The sequence below is a fragment of the Cavia porcellus genome, unplaced genomic scaffold (assembly GCF_034190915.1).
Source record: "Cavia porcellus strain 051 isolate PalLab524CR breed Dunkin Hartley unplaced genomic scaffold, mCavPor4.1 scaffold_3, whole genome shotgun sequence".
Lineage (NCBI taxonomy): Eukaryota > Metazoa > Chordata > Mammalia > Rodentia > Caviidae > Cavia > Cavia porcellus.
In genome coordinates this window covers 72214694-72240144 of record NW_026947486.1, presented here as the reverse complement: position 1 = coordinate 72240144, position 25451 = coordinate 72214694, and the positions used below count along the sequence as shown (strand labels likewise).

The window sequence follows — 25451 nt, the reverse complement described above, 5'->3', positions numbered from 1 at the left end:
TTCTATTGTTCTTTCTATTCTCATTTTTAATCTCTAATTAGTATTTATTATTTCCTTCCTTCTGCAAGTTTTAGGTTTAGTTTTTCTAACTCCTTGCTATATAAAGGTTATTAATTTGAGGTATTCAGTTTTAATATAAGTATTTACAGCTACAGGTTTTTTTTTTTGAGCACTGCTTTTCTGCATCTCATGAGTGCTGGTATGTTGTATTTTTATTTATAGACATTCTTTGTTGGTTGTGATGGAGTTATTACCCTCCAAAGAGTACTTGTGTTTGCTCTGTCAAGCACTAGGTACCTGTAAGGTGCCACTTTAATTTTATTCATTTTTTAACATTTTGATTTTGATACGTTCATTTGTTGAAGACTTTTGTCTAATCAAGTGATAAACTTTGAAAGAGTTTCCCAGTAAACTTTTTACCTTAGCCTGGCTCTGGATAATAACTTTTAATCCATCTGCCACCTTGAAACTGCCAAGAACAAAAGCTTAAGTCACTTGCTTTGAAAAAGTCCTTAGGAAAAAAATGGCTTTGGCTAGCATTCCAGTATTATGTTATATTGGAACTTTTTAACAAATTAATATTCAATCATCTATTGATGCCTTTAAAGATTTTAAACAATGTTTTACTCACAATTATTAGTCCTTTAAATGGAAAGTTTTTTATATAAATTACCTTACCATTTCCAAAAAGAAAGGTGTCATATAATATACATCTACTATGCTGAGAAAACTGATAAAATATTAACAAATATCAAATCACGTACTTAACCTAATCTGATATAGTATACATTATATATAATCTTTGAAAACTGCCAGCTTCATATGTTTCTTTTGAATCCTTATAATTTTCATTTCATTTTCTCATTTTATATTTTGGCTTGGATATCCTATGAACCACTCAGTAGAAGTGGTTTATCTAGTTTATCTCTTAATTTCAAAGAATGCCTTTGGAATTTTGGCATTAAATATGATGTTCACATTACATTGCTAAATATTTATTAAATTAAGGAAATTTCCTTCTAGGCCTTGTGTGTGTGTGTGTGTGTGTGTGTGTGTGTGTGTGTGCACGCACGTGCATGTGTGTGTGTGCACGTGTGTGCATGTGTGTATGTAGCTTTATACATTAGTATATATTATGCAATTATATAATATTATATAATAACATATTACACTATTGTTATTTATTAATTACATATAAAACCTATTTATGTTAAATTTTATCACATGTTATTATTCTACTGAAATAGTATGCTAAAGCAGTGAATTATTCTAGCAAATTTTCTAATATATTAAATTCATACATCAAGAATTCTTATATAAAACTTTAAAGATTATTTGCTTAGAATTTCTATAATAAACCTTACATGTATGAAATAAACTTATTTGTATTATAATGAGTTCTTTTTCTGAATATTGCTGAAAACAAGAAAATAGTTTTAAAGTATTTTACTTTTGTAAAAAAATTAATTTTGACCTACAATTTTTTTGCATATATTGTCCTTCTCTGATTAGGCATTGTGGTTGTATCTTTGATAAAATGATGTGAATTTTTACTTCTTCTGTCCTCAAAATTACCTTTTGTATGGTTACAAAACTAACTAGGCTTGCTGTTGTCCCTAAGGGGAGATTTTAAGTAATGAATAAGTTCCTCAAATATTATCACAATGAAAATTTTTTAGTTATGTTTGATAATTTATACTTCCCCAGAAATTCAATTATTTTATATCAGTTTTGAACAGGTTAGCATACAATATCTCATAAGTTTCTTTATTAATCTTTTCTGTATCTTTAACTCCCTGATTTTATTCATTCCTACATTGTTCACTTCATAGAATTTCATAGAAATAGTAATTTTGTGTTGTAGTTATGTTCCATTGTTTGTCATAACACTAAAATTACATTGCAGAATAACAGCGTATTCAACTGGCTTAAACAGGTATAGGAACAAATACAATGGTATCTTGACTTAATGCCATTTTACTGGTGACATCAATATTATTCTGGCTTTATAGAGAAGTATCAGCTGCAAGCATTTAACATGTCATTAGCATCACTTAGTGTATTTAATAGTGAGATTGAAATGTTGATATACACTTTTGAATATATGTCAAATTCCATTTCTTTATGTCGGAGGAAGAGTTATATTTTAGCTCCCTAAAAAGCAAACTAAAATTCTCAAGTGTGTAGTCTCTTTTGTGTTTTTCAGTACTGTATTATTTTTCAAGCTTTCTTCAGAAAAAGGAAAACCTGGATTTGTCTTTGTTGGTAGTTTCTTTAATAATTCCTTCAGACTGCTTCATCCAGCATATGAGAACATCTTCTTCCCATCTGCTTCTGGCCCGCAGAACTTTAGAGAACAAATGCCATGTCTTCAATTAAGCTGTAGAGTTCTGATGGAGAGATATTTGAAGCTGATGTTGAATTTGCCAATTTGGAACAATCAAGACCATGTTGGAAGATTTGTGAATGGATGATGGAGATAATGACTCTGTTCATCTACCATATGTTAATGAGGCAATATTTAAAAAGGTTATTCAGTGGTGTACAAACCGCAACAATGACCCACTTCCTCCTCCTAAAGATGCTAAGAACAAAGAAAAGCTAAGAGACAATATCCTTGTTTGGGATCAAGAACTTCTGAAAGTTGACCAAGCAATGTTTTTTGAACTTTTTCTGGCAACAAACTACCTAGACATCAAAGATTCGCTTGATGTTACATGCAAGACTGTTGCCGATATGTATGTTCAAGGGGAAAACTCCTAAGGAGATCCACAAGACCTTCAATATTAAAAAATGACTGCTGAAGAGGAGAAAGCCCAAGGATGCAAGGAGAGCCAGTGGTGTGAAGAGAAGTGAAATATTGTCCCTGACCCTGTAACACTATAAGGATTGGTCCAAATACTCATTGCACTGCTCTATTTATAATTGTTAATATTAGAAAATAATAGAAAAATGCAGCAGCAAATAAGTCGTTTTAGCATAATATTGTCCTCATTGCATGTGTAGTTTGAGTACAGATTCCAAACCAATTGTTGAATTTCTTTTAGCTGAGCAAAAGTTGCTGTTTTTCTTCACTCTGAATAAAACTGAACTGTGGATTCTGTGAAGAAAATCAGTATTTGGAGCTCTCCGTCTTTTTGTAAAGTAATTTCTGAGTAGTTTATTATCCATTTCACTTTAGTGAGCTTTTCAAAGTGAGCACTGTAAATAAAACAACTTGCAGGAAGTTTTCTGAAATAAAATTAACAAAATATTATCTATATTCAGAAATCGGAAACTGGAAAAAAGGTTGCTTTTGAAGTAACTGTTTCAGGTGAGGTTATTCATGATGTTTCTAACCACCTAGGATCAAGCAGTATCACTGGTATAGATTAGCCTTATGCAGTAGGGCTCCCTTAGTTGGACCTCAGGACTTATTTGTTTTTTAATTTTTAATTGTCTCATATTTGAATACGTTGCCTAGAGACTCAGTAACTACCAAGTTTGTGGTTTGGGGGAGAAATGTAACTAGATAGCTTGTTAGCTTCTCAATTAAAGACAACACATAATTTAAAAACTTCTTAAATTTCCTTGTATAACAGATTGTTTAGCATATTTATGTTGCCTTGATTCATCTTTGGATATATATATATATATATATATATATATATATATATGTGTGTGTGTGTGTGTGTGTGTGCATTTCTTCTGCAATTTCCACCTTATTACAGTACAGCTTTTCAAAGTGGGTATTGATTGATCTTCTGGATTTGTCCAGGATCCATTTTGATTCTGCCCTTTGCATTGTTTCTTGCATTAATTTGAGTCTTTTCTTTCATGTTTTTGATGTTTGACTAAGAGCTGGTATATTTTGTTTACTATTTCAAAGAACTTCCTCTTTAATTGATTGATCCTTTGTATTCTTTACTTACTTGTAATTGCATTAATTTTTGTTCTGATCTTTGTATGCACTTTGAGTTTAACTTGCTCTTCTTTGTCTAGAAACGAGATTCATCATTAGGTTATTTATTTGAGTTTATTCTGTTTTTCTGAAGTGGTTATTCGCTGTTCCGAATTTCCCTCATAGACTGCTTTCATTGCATGTTGGTATGTTGTAATGACATTACTGTTAATTGTAAAACATTCTAATTTCTACTTTAATTTCACCTGTGATCCATTGCTTATTCAGAAAGGTGTTATTTAATTTCCATGTATTTACATAGTTTCAGTGCTTTCTTTTGCCACTGACTTCCAATTTTATTGCAGTAAGAGCTGACAATATGTGTGGGATTATTTCTATCCCTGTGCAATTGCGTAAGCTTTTTCTATGAGCTAATTAATATGTGGTTTAATTTGGTGAGGCCCACGTACAGCTGATAAAAATGTGTATTGCGTTTTTGTGCGATGGTACACTCTGGAGATATCTACTAAGTCCATTTATTTTAAGATTTCACTCAACTTTGATATTTCCTTGTTAAATTTTTTGTTTAGCTGATCTATTTGTCAGTGTGGAGTACTGAGATCCCAATTACAGTGGTGTGAGTGCTTATTTATCATATCCTTTAACGTTTGCTTTAGATAGTTAAGTGCACTGTTATTTGGTGCATATATATTTATGGTTGTCATCTCTTCCTCTTGGATTTTTCCCATAACAAATAATATCTGTGAATTGTACAACAAAGTTAGAGTTCTAATGCCACTACTCCATACTCTCTTTAATAAAATTGAGAGGGAAGTAATACTACCAAACTCATTCCTGAAAGCAAACATTACCCAGATAATTAACTAAAGAATGATCCAACCATAATAGTGAAACAGAGTCCAATCTCCTCAATGAACATAGATACAAAAATCATGAGTAAGATACCAACAAACAGAATGCAGTAAATCATCCATGGTATTATTGGCCATAATCAAGCAGGATGCAACTCAGGGATGGAGGAATAATTCAACATATACAAACCAATAGATGTAATATACCACATTAAACAACCAAGATCAAAAACCACATGTTCACTTTGAATAGAAGAAGGAAAAGCATCTGACAAAGTCCAACATATATTTCTGATAAAAATGTACAGAAAAATGGAGTAGAAGGTCTTCATCTCAATCTTTAAAAAGCCACCTATGATAAACCAACAGCTAAAATTTTACTAAATGATCAGAAACTGAAAGTTTTCACTCTAAAATCAGGAACAAGACAAGGATACCCAGTATCACCACTCTTATTTGATATAGTTCTGGGAACTTTAGCTAAAATTAGAAAATTAGACAAGAGAAAGAAATAAAACAAATAAATTTAGGAAATGAAGACTGCAAGTTACTTGCAGATGATATGATACTCTCCATAGAAGAATCTAAAAACCCCACCAAAAGACTCCTAGATTTGACAGCAAATTCAGTAATGTAGCAAGATACAAAGTCATCACTCAAAAATCAATTGCATTCCTGTACCTAAGTAACAAACACATGGAAAGAAAAATCAGGGAAACAACACCTTTCACAATAATATCAAAAAATGAAATACTTAAGAACCATTCTAATGAAGAAAGCTAAAGACCTTTACATTAAAAATTACAGGGCACATTGCTCAGCAGTGTAAGTGCCTACCTGGCAAGTGTGAGGTCATGAGTTCAATCCCTGTTATAAAAAAATTACAGTGCATTAAAAAAAGAAATCAAAAAGACTGTAAAAATGGAAAGATATTTCTTTTTATTTTATAGGCAGAACCAATATAGTGAAAATGACCACTCTTGCAAAACTGTTATACAGATTTAATGCAATCTCAATCAAAATACCAATATATTGCATACCTCACAGAACTAAAGCAAACAAACCTAAAATTCGTTTGGAACCAAATAAACCTAGACTAGCAAAAACAATTCTAGGCAACAGAGGCTAGGTAGGAAACATTGTAATCCTTGACTTGAAATTATACTATAAAGCTTCATTGATTAGAAAAAAACAGCACAGTATTGGTGAAAAGAATATTCAAGAATCGAACAGAGTATTCAAGAATAGAATATTCAAGAACAGAAAATGCACGAAAACTTGAAACACACTCAATGACTTTGCACATTTGTGGTTTCTGGTGTCATTTTTAAACTCATACAACAGCATTACCAACTCTAATATGTGATGCACATTGATGAAGGAGCCAAACACATTCACTGGAAAAAAGATACTCTGTCTTAAGTGGTGCTGGGGAAGCTAGCTTCCCATATATCAAACATTAACCCTACAACTATCACTTCAACCATCCACTAAATTAAATTAGAATAGGTCAAAGATCTAAATATTAAAATAAGATACTTAATCTGCTGGAAGATAGAATGGTAAAGTTCTTGCAGACATAGCTATAGCCCAAGACATTATGAACAAAATCTGGATAGTATAGGAAATATTAGAAAGAATAAACAGCCAGAATATCATTGTATTAAAAAGCTTTGGAAAGCAAGATAAACCACAATCAGAGCAAAGAGACAACCCACAGAATGGGAAATTTTTTTGTCAGCCATTCCTTAGGCTAGGACTAATATCTGAAATATATAAAGAACTAAAAAATCAGACTCCTCCAAATTTATAGATGCAGTCCCATAAAGGCATCTGAAATGATATATACTTCTCAGATGAAGAAGAGAAAACACCAAATAAATATATAAGAAATTGTTCAACATGACTGGTCATTTGAGAAACATAAATTGAAACAACTCTGAGATTATATCTTACTCCAGAAAGAATGGCTACCATCAAGAAATCAACCCTTAATGAATGCTGATGAGGCTGTGAAAACAAAGGAACTCCTCTCCGCTGTTGGGGGTTGTGCAAATTGGAGCAACAAATTGAGTAATTTGGCACAGAAATTCCTTAAAAATTTGAAACTAAATGACGCATTTGATCCAGCTATTTCCCTTCTCGATACCTTCCCAAAAGAGTTAAAAAGCATTATATCACAGTGATGTATGTACACCCATTTTATTGCAGCAAAACGTATAATAGCTAAATGTTGGAAATAGCTCAGATGCCCATGAAGAAATGCATAAAGAAAATGAGATTTTTATACAAACAGGAGTACTATTGTGTCATAAAGAACGATAAAATTGAGATTTTTTTTAGATAAATAGATGCACATTGACACTATATTTTTAAGTGTAATAAAAGACACTTGTTTAAATGTTGCATGTTTCTGTTGTGTGGGAAACTGAAAGTATAAATAAAGGCCAAAATGAGCGATAGAATTTGGAAAGTATTAAGAAAATGTTCAACTGTGAAGGGAAACAAGGGCGGGAAAGAATAAGAGAAACAAGGAAAAAGGAATAAAGTAGGAAGAAAAATGGAAAGAATGAATTTCATAGAGGAGGCAAAGAAATGTTGACAGGAGGGGAGGGACACTGGGAAAAATAAAAACAATCAGTATATATTATGTACAGGTACATATTCCCTCAGAGGAATGTAACCACTATATTAATAGCATGAGAATAAAATTAAAGTTTTAAAAATGAGAATAAAAGGAAAACTACTGGGTTTGAAAGGTTGTCTTAAATGTTTATGCGTTTCTAAATGCTAAAAAAAAGCCCTATGGTTCATCTACCTATAGGAAGATTTTGACCTATGTAAAGAATTCATTGCTACCTAAATATGATTCAACTTGCCTATATAAAACATACTTGCAAAGACCATATATTGATGACTACTTAGAAAACATGACTAAAATTTTCCTTTTGGTTTGGTCCCAAATGAGAACTGTTCACTACTATCCTAAAACTGAATTTAGCTGCACTGTGGATTTTATATAGACATAACTTAAGAAAACCAATTTAACAAGCAGTAAAGAGAAATGCTATGAAAACATGTTACGTTAACTCTTCCTCATTTTAAAAGATATAAAGCCACCCTAGAGGTTTCCTAATAACGTGAAATGCAGGAAGCATTTTAATGATCAATCAACAGTTGAGCATTTTACCACATTAGAGTTGGTAATGCTGTTGTTTGAGTTTAAAAATGACATCAGTAACCACAAATATTGCCTGAGTTCTAAACTTTCTCTAAAATACTTCTTTGGTTTGTGCTCTTTCCTATTCCAAATAATGTATGTTTTAAAACCATATACTACCTTTTCAAGTCTTTTATCCCCTGTCATAGCTGGACTGAGCAGAATATACTGCCGTATCTATCAGAAGGCAAAGTGTGAACTCCATCAATTACTCTAACATTTTTAACAATGGGATCCACCTATTCTTACTTGCATTTCAAAAGTATGTGTGTCCCTATTCCAATTTAAATCTAAGTATTCTTGACTCTAACTAATACGTGCCATCTGTGGTTTGCACATTCTCTCACCTAATGTCAACTCCTACACATATCGATGCTTTCATTATTTCTCACTACAATCATAGCAATGTTCTCCATATCTTCACAGGGACATACTCTCGCAGTCACCAGAACTCTGTCAACAGACTCTTCTTTTTTTTATGCCTCTGACCTTGACCTCTCCTCCAAATCATTCCATTAGCCATACAACATAATATTTTTGTTAAAAAAGAGAACAACACATTACTCACTGATAACCATTCCTAGAAATAAAGACTTTATTTCATGCTTTTCTTTTAATACCAAGCTTGTTGAATAAATTGAAAAAATAGTCTTCATTTACAAACTCATATTTACTTTTTTCTTTAAAAACATATACTGATTGATTGTTGATCCTCTCAAAGGTCATATTCATAATAAAAAATAGGAAACTGATAAGGAGAATAAATTTTTAAAATAGCCATAATCTTACCACTCATATATAAATATTCTTGATATCTTGAGATATTTTTCTTTTGCATGTTATACTTACAATACATTCATTTTTCACTATCAAAATATATTATACTACATGTAGTTGTGGTAGTGAGATTTTAAGATGAAACTTCAATGATCCTCATCTCCTAGTATTCACACTCTTACATTATTCCTTCACACATTGTAATAGGGTTTGCAATGCAGCAAATACCACATAGCAGAAGTGATAGCATGATTTTTAATAGATTAAATTATATTGTGGTCCTTTTCTTTTTCTCTGTTTCTATACTTTTTAGGATTTCCTGCTCTGGGGGAAACCAGCTATGATGTCTTCAGGTAGTTTATGTACCTTATTACTTAATTGATATGGTAAGGAAAATAGGCCTTTGGTCAATAGTCAGTGAAAATCCAGGCTTGCCAATAATCTTGTGAGTGAATTTAGAAGTGAGTTCTTATAATCACAGTCAAGCATTGTGCAGACTGCAGCTCTGGCCAACATTTCATCTACGAATTTATTATCTCTGAGCTGGAACTACCTAAGATAAGCCACACCCAAATATCTGACCTGCAAAAACTGTATGACAAGATAAATATTTATAATTTTAGATTCTATCTAAATTAATAGATAATTAATATAATATTGCTCTAGAATATTTCTCAGTTAATCTTCTATCAAGAATATATTTTCACATCTATACATATAAGATCAACAATATTTTTATTGACCTTACTGTACTATATTTTAAAGAAGTGCCACAATTTGTCTAACACATGTTTTGTTTATCTATGTAACAAAAACTACATGGTTTTAGCTTGTGACATTTTTCTTCACTGTAGGTTACTTTAATTTTATTCCTAGTGATTTTAGTTTTATAATAACATGAATTGGATGTCTATAATTTTTCTTTATTGATTTTTGCTGTTATATATGCAATGTATTATTTCTTTGCCATTTTGCTGGACTCTTGTTAGTTCTCACAGATATTTAATTCTCTTAAAGTTTTCACAGAAGCAGTTTTACATTTTAAATAGTCAGTATCAGAGACCTTGTCTTCATGTCCTTGCCAGTGCCACACCAGCCCAATGATCTTATATGTACTTCAGGCCAACTATTGTAGAAACATGACTTAGGGTAATCCCTCAGGGATACAGGCTCTGGCTCATTTCAGAAGACCAAAGCAATTCGTCTACCCTTGTAAATTTAAGCTCCAGGCCCATTCACCAAGTAATCCAGACACCAAGAATATTATCCCAAAAATCCCAGTAGCAAGATCACAGATCACTCCAGATCCACTCCCTAAGATCTCTAAACACATTGACTATTGAAGACCTTTCCCAAAAAAGTGTTTAATGAGTATTAGAATAAATATCTACCTCTTTAAGTGCACAAACATCAATAGGTGACTACAAACAATCAAAAAACATATCATCACCAAGGGACAAAACAAAATGCCAGTAACTTAACCTAAAAAAAATAGAGGTGTATAAATTGCTTGTCACAAAATTCAAAATAACTGAAGAAGCTCAAAAAAATCAACAAAATGCAGATAAATAACTCAATAAAGTGAAGGAGACAATAAATGTCCTGAATAAGATATTTAACAGGACAATTGAAACAATTTTATAAAAAAAAAAAAAAAAAAACTCTGGAGCTGCAAAGTATAGTGAACAAAATGAAAAATACAATAGAAAACATTAAAGGTTGAATTGACCAAGTAGAAAAAAGAATTTATTAACTGAAAGAGAAATTATTTAAAAATGCATGGAAATGAAAAAAAGTGATTAAGAAATCTTATTTAAATAAATAATAGCAGAAAAGTTTCTCATTCTGGAAAAAGGTATAACTGTGTAGGTTCAAAAAGACCAAGAGGCTAATCAGAATCAATCCAAAGAAGACTTCCACAAAACATATTACAATCAAAATGTCAAAGGATCAGAGAAAGAGAAAGACAGAGACAGAGAGACAGAGAAAGAGTGAAAGAGAGAGAGAACATATTGAAAGCAGCAAGAAAAAGAAGCAAGTAATATGTAAGACACTTTTAATATGTCTAATCAAAAAATATGTTTAGCAGATGGTTTGTCAACAGAAAACTTTTTTGGAGGGGAGAGATAAGACACAGGTCTTTCCATGTTGTCCATACTGATTTTAAACTCACTCTGTAGCTTAAACTAGTGTTGAATTTATTAAGCACAGGGTGACCTCAAACTCACAGTAATCTACCTGCCTCAGCCCCTTCAGTGTTGGGATTACAGGTGTGCACACACATTTGCCTAGCAGAAAACTTGTAAGTCAATAAATAATGGAATTATATAGTCAATGTGCTTTAAAAAAACATGAAGACTGTACTCAGCAATGTTGGTCCTCAGACATGAAGACTTACTGTGCAAACAAAAACTGAATGAGCTCATTATTGCCAGCTCTGAATGAAAGGAATGCTATTTTATTGTAAAAGTTAAAAGACAAAAAATGACTGCAGTAATTTTCTAAGACCTATGCAAGATTTAAAACAAGATATAAATGGTGACTTTTAAAAATAAAAATGCATAGTAACAGTAATATCATAGCTTCTCTTTTTTTGAAATCAATTTTTAACAGCTCAACATAATGTATTATAAACATCCAGGCAGAAAATAAGTAAACCTTAGATTATACTTGAAAAAGCACCACACAATAGGCCAAATGTACCTAATAGATGTATACACAGGATTCCAGTCAACAGCCACAGAATACACATATTTTTCAAGTTCACACGGAACATTTTTTAGGACACATTATATGGGAGAGCTCAAAGTGTTCTTAACAAACTTAAAAAGATTGATACCACATTAGATATCTTTTCTTATCACAATTGTATGAGACCAGAAAATAGGAAGAACTTTGAAAAATTCAGAAAAATAGAAATTAAACAAAATGCTCTGGAACAAATGAAGAAATCAATAGATAAATTTTAAAATATATTGACATGGAAATGGAAATGAAGCATACCAAAACTTACAGACTGCACCTAAAGTACTTCTAAATGTGAGCATCAAAGTTCCCAGCATAATGTTGTATCTCAAGAACTAGAAAAACAGAAACAAACAAAGCCCAGTCTTAGTATAAGGAAAGAAATAATAAAGTTCAAGAAAGAAACACTATGAACATAATAGAAAAAAATCAATAGAATCAAGAGATATTTTTGAAAATATAAATAAAATCAACAAACATATTTAGACTATGAAGAGACTACTTCAGAAGTGAAATAGAAGACAGTACAACAGAAATACAAAGGATTATGAGAGACCAGGGTGACCAACAAAATGCACAATATAAAAATGGATAGATTGCTAGACATTTATAACCTACCAAGAATAAATTTAAAAATGGAAAATTTGAATATACAAATGAGTAAAATGATTTAATGTGTACTAAAAATATCCTGTCAAGGAAATGTCCAATATGTGATGATTTCACTGCTGAATTATGCCAAATATTTAGAATAAACAGAATCATTGTATGTACAACTCTTTCAAAAAATCAAAGCAGAAGGAACTTGTTTTATAAAGCCAGCAATACCCTCATACCAAAGCCAATTAAGGACAATATGGGAAAAAAACAACAGGCCACTGTCTTTGATGAACACAGGTACAAAATTCCTCAATAAAATACCAGCAAAGCAAATTCAACAGCACTTTGAAAAGATCATTCACCAGGATCACATGAGCTTTATCCAGGAATGCAAGGGTGGTTCCACATATGCAAATCTATAAATGCAGTGCACTACATTATTCAAATAAAGGTCAAAACCGTATGATCACATCAATAGATGTAGAGAAAGCATTGACATGCATCAATATCTTTTCAGGATACAAATTGGCAACAAACAGTCCAGGAAATATATCTCATTATACTGTAGACTCTAGGAAAACCCACAACTTACAGACTGAATGCATAAATATTGAAATCTTTTCCTTTAAGATCAAAAACAAGACATGGATGCCCATTGTCACTACTTCTGGTAAACGTAGAACTGGGAGTCATAGCCAGAGCAATTAGGCAAGAAAATACAATAAAATACATCTAGATTGGAAGATCTTTAATTGTTTTTGCTTGCAGATGGCATGATCTTATAGATAGGAAACCTTAAAGACAAAGTCCTATAAAGTTTTGCTAGAAATATAAATTAGTAAAGTCCTTAGAGAGAACAGTATGGACATTCCTTAAAGTACTAAAAGTACTAAAAGTATTTTAGTACAAAAAGTACTGAAAGTATTTAGTATTAAAAGTACTAGAACTGTGTCATTTGATCCACATATTCCAATGAAATCAACATGCCAAAGAGATAACCACACCCTGGTATTGAAGTGTTATTCACAGTCACTAATGTATGGAATCAGCCTGGGTATACATTGATGAATTAATGGAGAACAAAAATGTGGAATACATACATAACAGAATATGATTCAGCCATAAAGAAAAATAAGTCCTTTTATTTAAAATAAAACAGACGCAAGTGGAAAACATGTGAAGTAAAATAAGCCAGATACAAAAATTAGTATTGTATGCTCACACCTCTGTGGAAGTTAGGAGAAAAGATTTTGAAAGTTTTAATCATAAAGAAATGATAAATACTTTATAAGGTAGATATGCTCAACCTGATTTAAGCATTACACAAAGACTACATGCATAGAACATTTTATGGCACCATTAATATGTACAATTTGAAGTTTTTATGCATCAATTAAAAATAAATTTAAAAATAAGTCAGAATTAGGCAAGTATTTCATGTTTTCCCTAATATGTAGAATCTAACAATGGCATCAAATAGAAGGGGAACTACGTCTACAGCCATACCACCCTGAACACGCCCGGTCTCCTCTGATCTCAGAAACTAAGCAGGGTCGGGCCTGGTTAGTACTTGGAAGGGAGAACTACTACTAGACCACAAAGAGGGATAAAAGAGGAAGGAGGGTGTAATAGTACAATTAAAGAAAGATTAATGAGTCGTTAATTATACAAGTAGGATATCACGTTGTTGACATTAGTTTATTGAGGTGAAAAAGGTGTCTACTACACTTCATTAAGTGAAACATCAGATTAAAAAATTACACTCGTTTAAAAAACCATAATCCATATGCATATGTAGGTTTGTCCTTTTTTTCACTCTCTCATTTTGGTTCTTTGTCTGATAAGATTTTTGGAGTTAGGCTAGTTTTATCTAAGACTTAGGGGCATACCGCTAAGTTCTGAACCAACTAAAATCTTGTAGAAAATATCTTTCATCAAAATTTGAAAGAACTCACTCATGGAAATCTATGAACAATTTTTTTTCTATGTTTTGTTTTATTCTTTGCTTTGTGGTGGAAGACTTGATAATTATTTGACAACATTATCATAATTATTAATTTTCAACTTTTCTTGACTCATTTTTGTAATTTCCTAAATATTTTAAATTCATAAAAAAATTCTCTCTCCTCTCAATCTTTAAACATGTCTGTACTGTTTAAAAAGTCAAATATTATGATTTAAACCACAGGTTCTGAAGTCTGCCTACCTAAATTTTAATTCTTCACTGTGGAAAAGTTACTCAAGCTCTCAGTATTTTCATTTATAAAATAGAACCTACTTGAGTAACTACTTAACTGGATTTGATACATAGATGAAAAAGTAGTTAATGAATGTAAAAGTACAAAACACTTATAACAGTTTCCATAATATATTTATACCTAAATTATTAAGCTTTTATGTGCATTAGTTTCCTCGGGCTGCCATACAAAGTACAACAAGCTGAGAGGATTAAAACAAATGTGTTCTTCCACAGTTTTTGACATAAAAAGTCTAAAATCAGAGTCTTCAGAAGCCTGGAAAGGAGCTCACTAGAGTGATGCAACCCTGTAACCCTGGCACTCTTGGAGTCTGAAACAGGAGAATGGCAAGTTGGAACCCAGTCTGGGCAACTTAGTCTCACAATAAAAAGTAAAAAACTGTTCAGTCTCAGTACCTGGGCTTCATTCTCAGTACTGAAAAAAATAAATAAAACAGTTTGGAAGCGAGTATCTTTCCTTGCATCTTCCATGTTCTGAGGACTCTTGGCATGGCTTGTGTGCCAGTGTAACTCCAACATCTACTTCAGTTTTACATGGCCTTTATCTGCATGGCTTTCTTTTTCTTTATTTCCTTTCGTTGAGAGCATAGCCATTGTATTTCAAATCCACCCTAATCCTGTATGATCTTACCTTAATTACAAAGACACTGTTTTCAATATTGTCACATTCTGAGGTTTGAAATGGACACGGATTTTGGTAGAACACTATTCAACTTGTTATCTTACATGTTTATTTATTTCCTCTTATATTCTTTCAAGGAATTTGTCGCTTATAGATAACACTGGCTCTTGTATTTACTTAACAGTTTTTCTTGATCTCTAATTTTTGTTTTATTGCTTTTTAGATCTATAGTAGTTCTTTAACTATATATAGTTTATAGTTTCTTAATTTTCTCCTGTTTCTTCTTCTACCTTTATGATGTATTTTTCTTATTTCTCATTTGAGAAAATTCTCTGGATTTTCATTTGAATAAGACACTGGATGTATTTCCTAAATAATTATTATGCCTCATTTGTTATTCTTGTATAAATAGTGTATACTTAAGTTTTTTTGTTTCATTTTTGACCAAACATATATTAGTAGAGTAGGATTTGTTTGTTTGCTACATGTTTTGATTGTATTTATTTTGTTACCTATGGTTTTTAATGTGTAAGCTCATTGAGTCATGTTAAAAGATTATGAGGTTATAAATTTTAAAAAAGCTTTATGAAATGTATTGTTTCTTTTGTGATACTAAGCATAAGATTTATTTTTAAATGTTTCATAAACATTTGGTTAAAAAAGTTTGTTCCATGAAGGGCATAAAGTTGTAGATATGGATGCTTGTATATATTCAAATTTATCTATTATCTTACTCAAATTATTTATTTTCTTCATTTTTGTTTATTTGATCTGGGAAAGACTAAGACAGCTATAATTCAGAGACTGCTTCTTGTGAACCCAACATCTGGTCTTATCTTTCTTCTTAGCAATAGGGGCTTACCTGATTTCCTCCTGGACATACTAACACCCAAAGTAAAAAGACTAAATTTTTCACCCTTTCTCACTGCTAGCAACTCAGCATTCTGGCTCCTGTGGTGTATACGGTGTGTATCGGGGAGGCTCCCTTTCTTCTCTCTTCCTCCTACATGGAATGTAAATATGATGGCTCGAGTTACAAAAACCATTTTATACTATGAAGCAGTACAGACACTCCTCAGTTTATGAGAGTTAGGCCTAGATAAACCCATTGTAAGCCGAAAATACTGTAAATCAAAGATATGTTTAATGCACTTAATCTACCAGACTTAGCAAATTACCAAACTTAGCAAATCTACCAAACTATAGCTTAGCAACACAAACCACTCTGGAGCAAATGATTTCACCTCCTGATCAGAAGGGTGATGGGGCCGTGATTCACTGGCACTGTCCAAAGTCGTGAGACAATATCATGCTACGCATTGGTAGCCCAAAAAAAGATCAAAATAAAAATTCAAAGTGTAATTCCTTCTGAATGCATATCATTTTCACACTATAGTAAAGTAAAAAAAAAAAAAAAAAACATTAGGTTGAACAGTTGTTGAGAACCATCTGTACACTAATGATAGCAGATTGGTAAGACATATAGACTAGGGCTGGGGATTTAGTTCAGCGGCATAAGTGCCTGCCTTGCAAGTGCGTGGTTGTGAGTTCAGTTCCTGATACCGTCAAGAAAAAAAAAAAAGATATACAGACTAAAATAACTACATTCGTGCTTGTTTACTATATAGGAAGAAATAAGCCAGTATCCAATTTAAACCTGTGCTATCTTAGGTTTTTCCATGTATACCAACAAAACTAATACTGATATAGTATGTAATGTTACCTACAAGATTATAATGTTGTTAATTTCTTCTTGTAGTGATCTTTTCTTTATAAACTGTTATGCTATATCTTTCAAAGTATAAATGTCCATAACTTACACATGCTTATAGTAGGTTTTAAATTTTTGTCAATAGAAAAACTTTTTCTAATTGTGTCTTGCTTTTTAATTTTAATTCACCTAATATTAATTTTGCTATCACATTTTTATTCTTCAATAATCTGTTTCTAATAATTTGTCTTTAAACTTCAAACCTATTTAATATTTTGTTAGTCCTACCATTGTACTAAAACTGTTATTTTTGAGGCTCCTCTGCTGCTAAATTTCAGCAGCCTATTTTTATTATACTTTATCCTTCTGGAACATCTCACACTCTTATCAAGATAATATTTTCCTCCGGTTGTCTTTCAGACAGTGGAAGCCATATTTTTTGATTCCCTAGCTGAATGTTGACAGCCATCTCAAAACTGAGTTCTATTTATTTCCCAACTTGTTTCCTTCAGTATTCTTAACTTTGGTTAGTGTCAACATAGCCAAGCCTCATATTATCCTTCATTCTTGTTTCGACTTCATTCTATATTTCTACCTAGTTGCCAAATTCTATCAATTCTGTCTAAACAATGTCTCTTAAATTATATTACCAAATGTGATTTAGTTCAGACCCTCACTGACTATTCAAAGAGCTTCTATCCATGCCCTTGTCTCCTCCTTGCCCTTCATAAATATAGCAACCCCATTCTCTAAAAAAGTCTCAATTTACTTTAAAATCTCTATTGATTCTCCACTGTGAGACTCAATATGGTATATACATTTCTTGATAATGGCTGGGGATTTAGCTCAGCAGCATAAGCACCTGCCTTGCAAGCAGGTGGTCGTGAGTTCAATCCCCAGAACCGATTAAAAAAATTTTTTTGATAATGTGACTCATTCCCTCTCCTAGTTCATCTTCTGCCACAGCTTTCCCATGCATTTATTGTGCTACATATACAGTAAACCTCCTATGCCATTAGGAAATTTGCTTTCTGTAAATTATTTCATGACTCCACTATTTGACACATTTACTCTGAATAGACTATCTTCCCAGGCACACTCTATTCATCCTTCAAGTACCAGTTAAAGTGTCACTGTTTCACTCAACCTTCCCTGACACCCCCAGTCAAAATTAGAAATTAGTCCTTCGCTTTGTTTTAGAGTGTTGTTATGGTTTTTATCGAAATGTCCTTCCAAAATCCACTTGTAGTCATAGTTGGGCTTTCCAGAGGTGGCTAGATCCAGGGTTTATGATGCTGGGATCAAGTATATGACGCATGGTAGGATGCTAGGATTAAGGCTGCCCCACCTTAGGTGTGAGTGCTACTAACCCTAAGTGTGGGTAACCTGGATAGGATACAAGAGACCAAAATAAGTTCACTGCTTGTCACTTGGTTCTTGCTGTTTTGCTGTCTTCTGCCTGCAATGAATTGTTTCTCCTTTGAGCTGCACCTTTGTCATGGAACCAGCTGGTTATTGACTGAAACCTCTCCAAACTGTAAGCCAAAATTAACCTTTATGCCTTTAATTTTGGTTTGAATACTTTGTCTCAGCAGCAAGAAATGTAGTTAAGACAGCTATCAATAATTTGTCCATAGTACTTTCATACCATTAGTCATGTTATGCTTTTTTTTTTCAGTACCTATTTCCCCCTTGTAGGCCATAAGCTTCTTGAAACCAGAAATAGTCTTAAGTAAACTAGAATCTAACACAATCTCTGGCTCAAAAAAAAAAAAAAAAAAAAAAGAACAACAGCTAGGTTCAAATTAGAAGGTAATTTCTGACCCTCAGAACACCTAGCCCCTCACCACATTAATTACTGAAATTCTAACTTTTTAGTGTTAGCTTAAGAAACTTATCATTCTAAAAAATATGTCCTTAGGGCTTAGGCTTCTGCTAAATTGGGCACTATGTGAAAGTTGACTTTTACCTGTAATTACTTTGGATCACGTACTGATTTATGTATTCTTCAGCTATTAACTATTCTTTTATTAACCTTCCTAAATTCATAATAACCCTCTGAGGTAGATGCTATTACCTTACTCATTTTACAGATTAAAAACAGAGGCACAGAAATTATTTAACTTGGTGATTTTTCCCTTGGAATGAATTCAAACTTCAAGCTCAAGTGGTTTGCCCGTAGATTCCATGTAATTTCTGATACTTTAAAATGCAGGCCACTGAACTAAATAGCCTTCTAATATTCCACTAAAGAGCATTCTATTTAGCTCTTCTCATTGTTCTCATACACCAATCTACCATTTTCTCACCACCACTCCACCAGCTCTATCTTCTTTCACTCATTGAAAATTTTAAACCCTTGACTTCCTCTACATACTAACCCCTGTCATCACCTAGGTAATACCTATGGTAATATGGAAATTTTTCAGCTAATAACACTGACACTCAGTTATATTTCCAAATATTGCCTCCTAACTGCAATTCAGTTGTTCACTCGCCAAGCCATGCCCTTGGCTTTGTCAAAACCAACATCTATCTGCTCCTTTCCTTGAATGACTAATTCTGACCCTATTTTCTTGAAAATATGTCTCTGTATTCCCATTGCATTTATTCTATCATTGTCAAGAAAATGTGGATATTCTGTCTCATTGGGATCACCTGTACACTAAACCCTCTATTTTTCCCTACCCATAACTTCCCCATGCCCTCCCCTTACTTTGCATAAAGCTTGGTTTAAATGATGCATCACGTTCTTAGCTTCCTGAATCCACTGAATTCCTATCACATATAACTGACAAGACATTGGATGAATTAATCACCTATCATGTCCACATCTGCACTCAGTCTGCTTAGCAGTGTTAGAACAACCGATCTGCCCTTGACAGTGTGACTCCAGGCTCCATCCTTAACTGGTTCTCCAAATTTCAAAATTATACTTTCAATTTGCCTTGAACCTTCAAGCCTTCGTATCTTAAGCACTCTCTCTCTCTCACTATCTCAGCAAACAATTTCATTTCTCCTAATACTCCACAGAAAATAAAAAGAGGTCAGAAATAAACTGCTGAGCTTTGTACTATGAAACCTCACAATTTATCTAAATCTACACTAATAAATTTTGCTTCTTTTATGTTACAGTGGAGCAGTTTTCCTCCCCTCTCTAAAGCTAATCTTACCCTTTTCTTGTGAACCCTAATATACAATCTCTTCTCTTTTCTCTCCCTTTATACTGGTTCTCTGTTGTCAGCATTTAAAAATACAAAATGTACTTCCATATTTAAAATAGAGAAATTCCAACACCTTTGACTGTACATGCCTTACTGGTTAGCCTGTTCACTTTCTCTTTTCCATCAAATCATTCAAAAAACCTGCTCACTCTTTCAAGTTTCTCACATCCCTATCCAGGACATTCTTACTAAAATTAAGCTCTTCTTCCCAAGGCAGAGGGACTATGGCCAGCCCATTGACCTATGGCTTGGGAAGTTATGCCATGGCTGAGATGTGAACCTGCAACTCCATCATGCAAGGGAACACATAGCAGATTCCCAGCTCGCCCTCCCTAGCCAGCTCAGTGGCCCTATCACCTCTGAGGTGTGGCCAAACATGGACAAGTATGAGTTGTTTGAGAAGCTGGAAGGGCAGCCAGATCTACCAACAGATGACCAACTAGAACCACAACCTGATCACTACCAATCAGACAGCATTCAAGCACATCTTTTGATAGTCAGGCCTGGTCTTCATTAGTACTGTTGTTTGAAGTATTCTTCTGCCATGTGACTTGCACTCTGAAAACCATGGGGCATTTGAATTCTTTCTCTACACATTTTACTTCATCTTTGCCTGGGCACGAAAGCAGCCAGCTGAGCAGACTGAAGTGGCCAGCTGGCTGCAGTCCAGGAGGGCATAGGGTGCTATTCCCTGTTTCTGGATTTCTCAGCACTGCCAGTGCTAGAGTCCCCATTCACCTTAGGACAAAAAGTGAGGTGAGAGAGGCTCACAAAGCAGTGATGTCCTAAGAACTCCAGAATGATAGGAAAAGGGGACATGTGTAACAGACAAGCAGAGCTGACCTTGGGAATGGGCGGCCCTTGTCTGGGGCTTCTGGAGCTCCAGGGCCAATGAGAATTATTGGTTTCTTCAGTAAGAGAGTTTCATCATTTTTTGTCTCAGTTGTTCAGAGACAGTCTCAGATGAAATTTGATCAGTTATAATTAGAAGTTGACTTTTTCAGTAAAAAAATAAATAAAATTAAAGAATCAGTGACCTTCATATTATTAATCCTAATAGTCATTTTTTGTCCTTTTTTTCTAGACTTCTTGGCATCATCAAACATCATTGTTCCCTCCCTCCTAAAGAAAATTTACTTTGGTCATCATGTGCAATTCTTATGAAATATAGCACTATTCTCACTTTTACCTTCTCTATAATCCTCGGTCCCCCTTGAGGACCTTTACTTAACTACCTGATGTTTAAATGTTGGAGGACACCACAACTCAGTTCTCTTCCCTCTTCTATTTATGCTTTCTCCCTAAGTATTATCATTCCATCACATAGCTTCAAATAACATCTGTATCCTGGCAACTTCCAGTCTTGTCACTGACCTTGACCTCTCTTTTGAGCTCCAGATTTATGTCTGGCCCTTTAGCATCTCTCTTGAGATGTCTCACAGACACCTTAAACTCTCCTTATCCTAAACTGAACTCAGTTCCTTCCTTTCAAAGTTTTATATCCTTCAGGTTTCCCATTACAGTGAAATGGTAACACAATCTACTTGTTCAAGTCAGAACCTTTTAAGTCAACTTTGAAACATCACTCTGTATTACCTACCACAATCCATCACTAAGTTTTATTATGTTTCTTAACTACATCATGATTCAGTAATCCTTTCCATTTCTGTACTGTCACTGTTTTATTCAAAATCAGCGTGAGTTCTATCCTATATTATTTCAGAACCCTCTTAACTAGTCTTTCTGCCTTTAGTTCTCCTCCTCTTCAATTCATTCTCATAGCCAAATTCTTTCACATGGATTTTTGGTCACGTAACTCCTTCAACAACTTCCAATTGATTTTAGGCTGAAGTTAAAATTTTCTAGCATGACAGCAAATCCTTGTGTTATCCCAAATAAATAATCATATAGTCAATGATTAATCTTTTTTGTCTTTTTGAGACAGGGTCTCACTATGCAGTTCAGGCTGGCATTGAGCTCATTTCATATCCCAGGCTGGTCTTGAACTCACACCAATCCCCCTGCCTCAGCCTCCCACCACATCCAGCTTTCAATGATTATTCTTGCTATTTTTTTCTCCTTGAATTCTATATGGCAGTTTCATCTATTTTCTTTCACTTCGTAGACTATATTGCTTTTGCTCCAAAATGCTTACATATTCTAAAACTTTTGTCAAGAATATTGTCCAAAATCTTCTTCACCTGGTGACCTACTCATTACGTGTGTTCTACCTCTAAATTACATCTTCAGGGAGGTGGACCTAAATTAGATCCCAATATCAAACACTTCCTCCATCCACACAACCATCACACAGTTTTTCAATTACTAATGTATTATCTATCTTCTGTAATATATTGTAAGAGCTATAAGAGTAGACATTAATAGCAATTGGATAAAGTTTGAAGCATATATTCTGACACATGAGGCATGCAACAAGTACTTGAGGAAGGAAAGTTTCTTGAAGGATGATCACATAGGCAAAGGAAGACAGATACTGAGATTAGCACTGACAATGAGCACTGGTAGAACATTGATGGGTTCTTACCTAATATAAAAGTCTAATTATGTCTTGTCAGTGAATGGGGGAAATGTAAAGTAATTTAAATCCTGATTAAAGAGGGCTGGCATGAACTGATAGGGCAAGTAAAGTTATTATGGGTTCTTAATTAGGGTAGTAGCTTGATTTAAAAAGATGCATCTAGATTTTTAAACAATGTATATTGAAGATGCCAAAACCCAAGGCAAAAAAACTATTCAGATGTCTTCCTTAATTATGTATGTGTAAAGTAATAAATACAGTAGTAATGAAAATGAAGAGAAAAATCAAACTCACATGAAAGAGAGGAACTGTCAAAATTGCCAGTTACTTAGTGATTTTATAGGAAAGTAACGGAGAAGGAGAGGTCAAGATAAATTTAAGCCTGGAGAATTGGGATAATAAAAGTTCTAATTTATTAAAGTGAAGTTGATTTTCTACAGGAAAGGCAATTAATGTTAGGAACACTGAGTTTGAACCAATAGCTGAACCCTGAAGTTTTTGAATGTAGATAGTAAGGGGATCAGAAAGCTTGATTTGAAAGAGAGAGAAAATGAGGAAACAGGTATAAAGGGAATTGAGGGGGTTTAATTCATAATTCTCACATAAATACAAATGCATAAAGAATAGATTCACAGCCTTCCTATACTGGTCCTTTACCAAGTAGAATTCTAAAGCAGAAGGGAAAATCAACAAAACATGAAAAAAGGTTACAACAAAGAAACTGAGAAATAAAAAAAAGAGTTGACACATAGAAATAAAATAGCAATGTGGCAGAGGTAAGTTTTCCTTATCAGTAATTACTTTAAATGTAAAATGCTTATACTTTACAATTAAAAGGCATAAATACACAGAATAGACTTTAAAAGCATGATTCAACCAAACAATTCTAAAAAAAAAGACATGTTAGATTCAAAAACACAAATAGGTTAAAATGAAAATTAGAAAAGTTATTCCATTCAAATAACTAACAAAGTCAGTTAAGATGTCAGACAAAATAAAGTGTTAGGTGAAAACTGTCACAAGAGAGAAAGAAGGATTATATACTGATAAAAGAGCCGGTTCATCATACAGATGACAGATACATAGCTGATAGAGGTAGTGATGGATAAAGATAGAGATAAATAAATATATCAAAAATCACAGATCCAAATATACATGAATAAAAGAAGACTTCAATACCCTGGTTTCTGTAATGTATAAATGAAAATTCAGTAAAAAATAGAGGACTTGATCAACACTCTAAACCAACTAGATATAAAAGACATACAGACAGATCTTAAAGATACTACAGGATTGATTCCAGACCACTAGAGTAAAATGAAAGTCACAATAAAGTGATTCACATGAATTTCTTTTGTTTTGCAGTGCACGTGACAATGTTGCCTATATTGTACTGTAGTCTATTAAAAGTTCAATAGCATTATGTCTAAAAAACAATTTCCATACCTTAAAGAATACTTTGTTGGAGATTCAACTCTTGTCATATCTGTATTAAGACATGCAAGTTCTTTTCTCTCTTCAGAGAAATTAAAGAACATCTTAGCATCCAGTTTAGAATCTATGTTTCCAAAAGTTTAAAAATAGGAGTTTATTCCTTAACCCTCTATTCTCTGAGAAAGAAATAATAACTTAAATCCTGTAGAAGTTCATAGAAATCAAAATAGCACTGTGTAAGAGTTAATAGTCATCCTTACAGCAGCAGCTCTATAAAATGCACTCTATTCTGTCAAGTAGACAGTAAACTGAGGTGCAGAGACTAAATAATACTCAAGGCAACCCATTGTAGGACATAAGCTGCATTTTTTGGTGTGAGGTGGCATAATCTAAACCACATTCTTTTGACTTGTGGGTCTAGAGGTTTTCTTAGGTACCAACACAACTCTAGAAAACATTCGAATTATGTATCTTCTTTTAGAGTATAAGATCCTTTAAGGTACGAAACATATTCAATGACCTTTAGTTCTCTGAAGAGTACATATCTGTACAGGGAGCCTGAATCTCCTAACAAACACTGCAGAGGTAACAAAACTGGTTACTACTATCTGAAAGCTATTGCTATGACAGGCTCTTCTCTTATAAAAGTCATGCAGCCACTGCTTTATTGTTGCTGCTTTGTTCTGTTGCAGTTTTTGCTGCAGTTTTGTAATCTTCACGTCCTTTGTGAAAATATGCTCCAAGATGATAAACCTTTCATCTTCTGAGGATAGATATGATTTCTAGAAAAAGTAAACTTGTTTAGAATCAATTTTCCCAGTAGGCTTGACAAGGGATTTATATTACATTGTTTAATACAATTTTGTACCTGGAGAGCAGGAATTATTTGTTCACTAGGGATGCCAACAAAATGAAAATTAAATACACAGTTTGATGCTTAGAAAAATACTTCACTGACAAAAAATGCATTGACCATCTAAACTTTCAGCAAGTTGCAGTAGTTTTGCCAGTAGAGGTTTTTGTCTCTATTTGGATATCTGATGATGGAGCATGATGGTGATTGCCAAAGGGTGAGGTGGCTTTTGGAGTTTCTTAAAACAACAGTCAAGTTTGGCTCATTGTTTACTCCTTTCAGGAAAGATTTCCTTGAAGCATGTGATGCTACTTGATAGCATTTTACTTACACTTTTTTTCAAAATTGGAATCTGTCCTCTCAATCCCTGTTGCTGATTTATCAACTACCTTTATCAGATGGTCTAAATCCTTTGTTGTCATGTCAGCAGCATTCAAAACATCTTCCCCAAGAGGGGATCTGTACAGGAAGGAAATTCCATCTCAAGGAGTCACTTCTTTTGCTCATTCTAAGAAGCAGCTCCTCATCCATTAATATTTAATCATGAGACTGCAGCAATTCAATCACATCTCCAGGCTCCACATATTACTGTAGCTCCTTGTCTCTTTCCACCACATTTGCAGATATTTCCTATACTGTTAAACTCTTCCAAAAATACAGAATCACAGGAAATGCTTCCTAATTTATCTGATGAGTCCAACATTATTCTGATACCAA

General features: G+C 33.3%; 1 long non-coding RNA gene and 1 pseudogene across 1 annotated transcript in view; one reads left to right on the top strand and one right to left on the bottom strand.

Moving 5' to 3' along the window:
- LOC134475358 (uncharacterized) overlaps positions 1–25451 on the bottom strand; it is a 487450-nt gene that overhangs the window by 446597 nt on the left and 15402 nt on the right. The gene's annotated exons all lie outside the window — the stretch shown is intronic.
- On the top strand, positions 2366–2856 carry LOC100723354 (S-phase kinase-associated protein 1-like; annotated as a pseudogene).